An 8890-nucleotide genomic window follows, 5' to 3' on the forward strand; every position below is an offset into this window, starting at 1 on the left:
GGTGAGATGTTCCATAGTCGTTGCCACAGGTGATGAAATGACTCAAAACCTCTGTACCAAACGGCAAATTATGAGTCAACATTTCTTACCGTAAAATAAATATGCGCATACGGTCAACGCTGGAACTGACCCTTAGAGACAAGTTCATACATGGATAGTTATCCACAGGATGCGTTGTTTTGTTCAAAAATGGTTCAAATGGCTCTGAGTGCTATGGGACTTAAAATCTGAGGTCATCAGTCCCCTAGAACGTAGAACTACTTAAACCTAACTAACCGAAGGACATCACACATATCCATCCCCGAGGCAGGATTCGAACCTGCGATCGTAGCAGTCGCGCGGTTCCGGACTGAAGCGCCTAGAACCGATCGGACACCACGGCCGGCTTGTCTTGTTCGCGATAATAAATAGAAGGCACGCTACTGAAGGACATACAATTATAAATCGATTAGATACTTCTCTAGTTCAGTCAAGGAAATAAGGGAAAAATTTGGAAAGGGAACTTAAGTTGCTGGACAAGAAGTAAAAACTTTGAGGTTTACCGACGATGTTGTAATGCCGTCAGATATGGCAGAGGACTTGGAAGGGCAGTTGAATGAAATGGATAGTGTCTTGAAAAGAGGTTAACGGATGAACTTTAACAAAAGTAGAAAAAGGCTAGTGGAATGTAGTCGAAATAAATGAGACGATGTCGAGGGAGTTACGAGGGCGTGCTGGAACGTAATGCCTCCGAATTTTTTTATATGAAATCTTTTAAAACTTTTTTAAGTAATACAAACATTATTAAGATCCTGCATCCTTATTCTTCACGTCTATATATTTATTTCTCAACATAGTCACCCAGGTGACAAATACATTTCTCCTGACGAGAGACCAGTTTGTCGATATCGTCACTGTAGAATGTTTGACTTTGTTAACCAAGCCACAACCTCAGCTCTGCCTTCACTGCTTCATCACTCTCAATGTTAAATCTTCGAAGGCGTTCTTTAAGTTCTGGAAATAGAAAACCGGGTGGAATCAAGTTGGGATAGTGTGCAGAATGATCTATGACAGTGAACCCAGAACATCGGATCGTTACAGATGTCGCAGCGCTCGTGTGTTGTCTGACACCGTCATGCCGAAGGGCAGGATACTCCGTGTATGGACGAACTCTTCGAATTTGGAACGCGATTACAACACGCTATTTAGCACGCGTTGACATAGTTATATATGAAGACAGTAACTGTTCTCGAAAGAACAGATACTATTGATGACCGTACAGCTCTCTACAGTGGATGGGCAAATATCTATTAGGTACATTACAATATGTAGAATTGTGGACAGTTGGGAATGTGGGTCTCACGGGAAGCGTGCAAGCGATAAGTCCCTGCAGTCGCGCTACTCATCTGTGTCCTCGGTGGCTCAGATGGATAGAGCGTCTGCCCTGTAAGCAGGAGATCCCGGGTTCGAGTCCCGGTCGGGGCACACATTTTCAGCTGTCCCCTTGAGTTATATCAACAACACCTGTCGGAAACTGAGGGTTTCAATTAATTATCATTTATTATATTTATGTTACACACAACCATATTACACGCCACAATTCGGAGCTCTCTAGCGGCAGAGGGTTGTAAATATGTTGAGAGGGAAAATATAGAGTAGAATGTCAATAACGTTTGCTTTATTTAAGAAGCTCTAACAGTTTTCACATAAAAAATTTGAAGCCATTACTTTTTAGCAAGCCCTCTAAGATTAAGTATCCCTCAGGAAGTTCCACTTCTCTACAAATGCTATAGGGCTATTATGTGGCGGATCGGTCGAAACTTTTCTTGGATTCGATTCCCAAACATTCAGCCACTTGCTCTAGTCTTCTTGTTTTTTGGGGCTGTCCCTTTACATTTCGACAGTTTCATTCTCAGTTCAGGACATAGAAGTTGATGGTCGGAACTACAGTCGGCGCCTGGAAGAGTACTAATGTCTGCAACGGAAAATCCCTGTCACCGGCAATCAAAGAATAATATATCTAATTACGAAAAGTTCGACCTGATCAGGTCCAGTAGTACAGCCTTCATGAATTGTGTTGAAAGCAGGTGATGGTAACAACGAAATTATTTTCCTGACAGAACTGTATCAGTTCATTTCGTCGATTATTTCTTTTACCTAAACCATGAAAGCCAAATACTTCATCTGATGGGTCCCCTACTTCATCATCGAAATCTCCATGAACTGTGGTGACTTCCGTTTTGGTTACTGATTCAAGCCAGTTGGCAAAAATCTCACGAAATTCTCCTAACTCTTCACCAACAGCTACTGAAGTTGGTTCTGAAACGTAACGCATATGCTCGAGAAATCAGCCAGAGAAAAGTGTTTAAATGTGTCATGAGAGTGGGGTCTTGCTGCATAAACTTTCTGGACCGGCCACGTACGTTGATAAAGGACTGGTTAGCAGCGGACAATAACAGTGTTTTCCCCAGTTACTAGGTAACAAGCAGTGGACCTCCTACCTGCTCTGCAAAATGTGTCCAGTACAATGGCGCCTTCTTTTACAGTATGAAAGAATGAAAGAAGGCCATATTGAAATATTTCATAACTCTATAATAATTCGATTTTTCACAGTACGACAAATGCAAACATATCAGCATGCTTGCGGCACTCATGCGCATTTATTGAGACTTGCATATTGTAAATATTATAACTGTACAAGTTACCTGAACACAGTTAACAAATATACTTACAACAGTAACTGCAAATTAATAACTGCTGTAAACTTCGTGCGATCTTTATAAAGTAAGTATTTGTTGATAGCACAGAACTCCTTTTACCATCTCTGAAAGTCACAGATTGATACACGTTTTGTTTATTGAATTATTAAGTTTTATATCTTTCTATTTTGTAAATGCGTCAGGTCGTAGTACCTTCTACATTTACACAACAGATGAAAGCAGTATATTACTTCTCAAGTCTAGCCATCTCTAATATTAACTGTTTCTGTATGATAACTAAAAGTATTAACATCTTTGTAACTTAAAAACGGTAAATGATCCATAAGATTTAGTACCATAAATAAACTGAGCGTGGAAAGGTGCATCAGCGGAGCATGTCAAACTCATATTTCATACGTTTTAACTTGTACTCTTTGTTATCTGTTATAAGCGCGTATCCGCTAGATCATGTTTGATTAATTATATCGATGTAAATTATTGCCTTTGGTACCTAGAGAAGCGGAACAAAATTTTCTTTAATTTAAACCATGTATCTAACCTGTAACTTTATTACTACGCAAATGGTGGTCCATTTAATAGATTTTAGCAAATCAAGCTCTTTGTTGAGGGAGCGAGTGTTTCTCATTGGCACGGATGGTGGGCTCTCGAACGTTTGGATTCGTGGAATGACTCCAGGGAGCAAGGTGAGAATTGTTGGAAGAGGTAGAGTGTTGAAACACTGCGGTAGAGATGTGATAGGGAATACTTGGCGTGGAAAGGTGATACAGTGAACTTCTTGTCGAGACGTGATAAAGGAGAGACTTGATGTTGAAAAGCAGTCAGTGGGGTGAAGTAACAGAATCTGAGAGGCTAGCGCTCACGGCCGCACGGGGTAGCCGTGTGGTCTTTGGCGCCTTGCCATGGTTCGCGCGGCTCCCCCCGTCGGAGGTTCGAATCCTCCCTTGAAAATGGGTGTGTATGTGTGTATGTGTGTGTGTGTGTGTGTGTGTGTGTGTGTGTGTGTGTGTGTTTTCCTTAGCGTAAGTTAGTTTAAGTAAGATTAAGTAGTGTGTAACCCTAAGGACCGATGACCTCAGCAATTTGATCCCATAGAACTTACCACAAATTTCGATGTACTAGAGGTCGCGAATACTTTAAAATTTGATCGTACTCAGTGACATTCCGAGGCACGTAAGACTTTGACTCAGGGAGTTAGTATGAACTTTTAAGTGTGAATCATCATCATAAGGTGTGCTTCAGATAATTTTGACGTGAGTTCTTGGTCTTCTGGCATTATCTGTGCCTAATACACGGCATGGGACTTTAATTTTTCTGGCGAGCTAGTGATGATTTATTGATTTCTCGAAAGTCTACTACCATTCTGATTACACAGATTTACGCAATCTTAACTGTAGTTGAATAAAACCAATCTGTATCTTTTAAACTGAATTATTGTAGCACCACCATTATAGATACTTTTTATGTAATTGGTTGAATAAATTGTCACTTTACTCAACATACAATTCCAGTGTTGTCTACATCAGTTTGTCATCGGCAGTCAGTTACCTTTAATTGCCATTTATTATTATTTGCATTATTGCAGTTTATGATTATTTATAATTTCGCTTAACTTGCCAGTGCTTTAGTTATTTGACCACAGGATTATAATCTGTAACTTACTTCAGGTGTCTTAGGTAATTGACATTTAAGCGGGCGTGCACGTCTCGACCTCATGACAAGATCCACCTACATGTTCTGAACAGAGCCGTGCATATCTCAAATATCAACCGACCACGAATCGCTTATTTTGGAACGTCACAAAAATGGTTTTTCGTCAGGGAGTGTGACTAGAAAATCAACCCATATGTCTTCACTGTTCCTATGTCACAGTGCATATAGCTATGTAACATTTAACTCGCAAGATCTAGTACTGAATTTCACTAGCACTATTCACTCACTGGCGGGCTTTTATTTAATCACTGTGGAATTGCATTCTTGGTGTACTAACAAACCACTGACGGAATTAGCTTATCTACCAGAATAATATACTAAATTGCCATTAGCTCTTCTGAAATGACCGCTGCCTTGCCAAAGAGTCTCTTTTAGCCCTCGTATTCCTATTTTAATTAGCTGGTATTTCGTTCCCACAATTTGGGGGACTGTTCATATCAATAGACTGTTTAACAGCAGGCAAATCCATGATGAGTTTTCTTGAAAACATAACACTGGGCTGGTTCGCCACTGCCTTCCACATTAGACAGTGAATAAAGACAATTATACAAAATACTGAGTAGATGTGGTAAGTTCATGATTCCTGCTTGGTAAGGCGGTAGACCAAGCCAAGAGTTCTCGTAGTCAAGGTCGCAAAAACCCTGAAACAGCACTATCCTTCACCGGGACTGTGAAAAAGCTCCTATCCGCTCCATGAATCACGTTATACCCTATGGCAATCCGATGCAATGATTTGGACTTGACCAGTGCCTGGAGAATGTTATCCGCCATCATGATGTAATGAGCAGGTGGTTTTATGGTTGGGAGTGTTTTTTGTGGTTAGGGTATGTTCCTCTTATTGCTCTTAAGAAAACACTAAATGCGGAAGATATGTACACATTTTCGGCACTGTGTATAACGTACAACAGAGGAATGGTTCGGAGACGGTGTTCGTGTCAGCATGACAACGCACCCTGTCATAAACCAGCATCACCGGTGCAGTGGTTAGTGGGCAGTGGCATTCCTGAAAAGGACTGCCCTACCGAAAGTCCAGACCTGTACCCACAAGAATACCTTTGGGATGAGTCAGAACGTCGACTGCGCTCCATCACTACATTCTCTGGTTTTGGCCCTTGTGGAAGAATGGGCTGCCTTTCGTCCATAGACATACAGACCCCACATTGAAACTGTCCCCAGCAGAGTTTAAGCCGTCGTAAAGGCGAAAGGTGGACACCCTCAATATTAACCTCCACCAACAAGTGTCCAGATACTATCGATCAGTTGATGAACCTGAATTCATCATCCCAGGAGCTAGTTAGATCTCTTTTCTAAAATTTTTTATTGAAACTACATTCTGATTGGATGTACTACACTCCTGGAAATGGAAAAAAGAACACATTGACACCGGTGTGTCAGACCCACCATACTTGCTCCGGACACTGCGAGAGGGCTGTACAAGCAATGATCACACGCACGGCACAGCGGACACACCAGGAACCGCGGTGTTGGCCGTCGAATGGCGCTAGCTGCGCAGCATTTGTGCACCGCCGCCGTCAGTGTCAGCCAGTTTGCCGTGGCATACGGAACTCCATCGCAGTCTTTAACACTGGTAGCATGCCGCGACAGCGTGGACGTGAACCGTATGTGCAGTTGACGGACTTTGAGCGAGGGCGTATAGTGGGCATGCGGGAGGCCGGGTGGACGTACCGCCGAATTGCTCAACACGTGGGGCGTGAGGTCTCCACAGTACATCGATGTTGTCGCCAGTGGTCGGCGGAAGGTGCACGTGCCCGTCGACCTGGGACCGGACCGCAGCGACGCACGGATGCACGCCAACACCGTAGGATCCTACGCAGTGCCGTAGGGGACCGCACGGCCACTTCCCAGCAAATTAGGGACACTGTTGCTCCTGGGGTATCAGCGAGGACCATTCGCAACTGTCTCCATGAAGCTGGGCTACGGTCCCGCACACCGTTAGGCCGTCTTCCGCTCACGCCCCAACATCGTGCAGCCCGCCTCTAGTGGCGTCGCGACAGGCGTGAATGGAGGGACGAATGGAGACGTGTCGTCTTCAGCGATGAGAGTCGCTTCTGCCTTGGTGCCAATGATGGTCGTATGCGTGTTTGGCGCCGTGCAGGTGAGCGCCACAATCAGGACTGCATACGACCGAGGCACACAGGGCCAACACCCGGCATCATGTGTGGGGAGCGATCTCCTACACTGGCCGTACACCACTGGTGATCGTCGAGGGGACACTGAATAGTGCACGGTACATCCAAACCGTCATCGAACCCATCGTTCTACCATTCCTAGACCGGCAAGGGAACTTGCTGTTCCAACAGGACAATGCACGTCCGCATGTATCCCGTGCCACCCAACGTGCTCTAGAAGGTGTAAGTCAACTACCCTGGCCAGCAAGATCTCCGGATCTGTCCCCCATTGAGCATGTTTGGGACTGGATGAAGCGTCGTCTCACGCGGTCTGCACGTCCAGCACGAACGCTGGTCCAACTGAGGCGCCAGGTGGAAATGGCATGGCAAGCCGTTCCACAGGACTACATCCAGCATCTCTACGATCGTCTCCATGGGAGAATAGCAGCCTGCATTGCCGCGAAAGGTGGATATACACTGTACTAGTGCCGACATTGTGCATGCTCTGTTGCCTGTGTCTATGTGCCTGTGGTTCTGTCAGTGTGATCATGTGATGTATCTGACCCCAGGAATGTGTCAATAAAGTTTCCCCTTCCTGGGACAATGAATTCACGGTTTTCTTATTTCAATTTCCAGGAGTGTATATCAATACTTAACTGTGTTTGGTTGTAAAGAGGAGAACGGAGTGTGGCATAAAGAGTAATTGGCTCTTTCATTTTTAATACTTCGCTGTGATTGGTTGGAGAGAGAAGAAATAGGAGCTGAGCCTAACGTACAGCTGAGGTGATTGGTTGGTCCCGATCTTGCATTATTTGATTGGGTAGAGAGAGGAGAGGTACAGAGGTTTGTAATATCCCACAAACAGAAACGGTTTGTTCCACAATGTTGAAATTTTGATTGGTTGTTTCATTTGTAATACTTCGGTGTGACTGCCTGGAGGCAGAGGGAGGGAAGGAAGAAAGGAGAAATTGGGGGGAGGGGGAGGCGGAGGCACGGGGAGGGTTACAAATCACAACTGAGAAAGTTCTATTTTTTCGACCAATTTTTAAATTTCTCACAAACGCCAACTTCGACTTTTTCTAATTTCCTGCTATTTTTTGAGTTTCCCATCATCTGCCATCCTGCGTTATTTTCAATTTCCCGCAAACTTTTTAAAATTTCCCGCAATTTTATACATATGGCAAAGGGTCTATTTTGAATTTCCCACACTCCTCTATCTTGGATTTTTAATTTTCCCGCCAAAAGCGACTGTGGTGCCACCTAGCAGTAGAAGTTGTAACTACGCAGTAGGAAGCTTATAGCTATACTACTGTCGATATTATTACTATATATCGAAAAACATATCGACATTTCCAGTAGATTTCTCTTTTTTCTCTTTTTGTAACTGAATACGGATTTTTGTTTAGGAGCTCTCCGATATGTCGAAAATACAACAGAAAAACTAACTTCAGATTCATTACTCTTCCAATTAATATGTTCACAGATAAATAAGAAATCTTTTCATTTTTACCTTATTTGTCGGGGGTCTATATCAAATCTTTAAATTTTGCTTCAGCACTGACATTGGTTTCCACTTAAACCAGTCTACATCAAAATCTTTGAATTTTGCATCAGCATTCACGTTAGTTATTGCATCAATACAGTACATTTTTTGAAGTGTGCATGTAAAACATTTGCAATGGTAAGAGTGTTTACATGTTCTACGGAGCCGTTCTTCTCGTTATGTCATTTAGAGCATCTCTTTCGCCGCAAGTTCCTAAACGATAGCAGAAACAGTTTTAGAAGGTGTACAGCGGATAAGACGTCTAAAAAATTCGTAATATCTGGAGGATCGATATCCAATGGATAACTGTCATCCACTACGCACTTTGGGTGCATTTGTGTGACGAAACAGAATATCATTTACAAAACTTCATAGTTCTAAATTTCTTCGTACCATATAACAAGTACGTTCCTGTGAGAGAGCACACTCTATATTAATTTTATCTCGGCAGTGGAAATTGTGTTCAAAATGGTTCAAATGGCTCTGAGCACTGTGGGACTTAACATCTGACGCCATAAGTCTCCTATAACTTAGAAGTACTTAAACTTAACTAATCGAAGGACATCACACACACCCATGCCCGAGGCAGGATTCGAACCTGCGACCGTAGCGGTCGCGCGGTTCGAGACCGAAGCGCCTGGCACCGCTCGGTTACACCGGTCGGCGGAAATTTTGTCTCCAGATACGTCTGCGACCTGGAATCTGGTCGACTGGAGTAGAATAATTGTTTTCAGCGATGAGTCCCGCTTCGAATTGAGCCCAGATGACCAGTGAAGACGTATCTGTCCACACCCCGGACAAACTGCTAC

General features: G+C 43.5%; 1 non-coding gene across 1 annotated transcript; it reads left to right on the forward strand.

Annotated features, from left to right (window-relative positions):
• The first annotated feature begins 1390 nt into the window (after positions 1-1390).
• Positions 1391-1464, forward strand: Trnat-ugu (transfer RNA threonine (anticodon UGU)). Its single transcript has one exon. It is a non-coding gene; the product is annotated as a tRNA-Thr (tRNA).
• The last annotated feature ends 7426 nt before the right edge of the window (positions 1465-8890 follow it).

This window comes from Schistocerca serialis, chromosome 2 (assembly GCF_023864345.2).
Source record: "Schistocerca serialis cubense isolate TAMUIC-IGC-003099 chromosome 2, iqSchSeri2.2, whole genome shotgun sequence".
NCBI classification, from domain to species: domain Eukaryota; kingdom Metazoa; phylum Arthropoda; class Insecta; order Orthoptera; family Acrididae; genus Schistocerca; species Schistocerca serialis.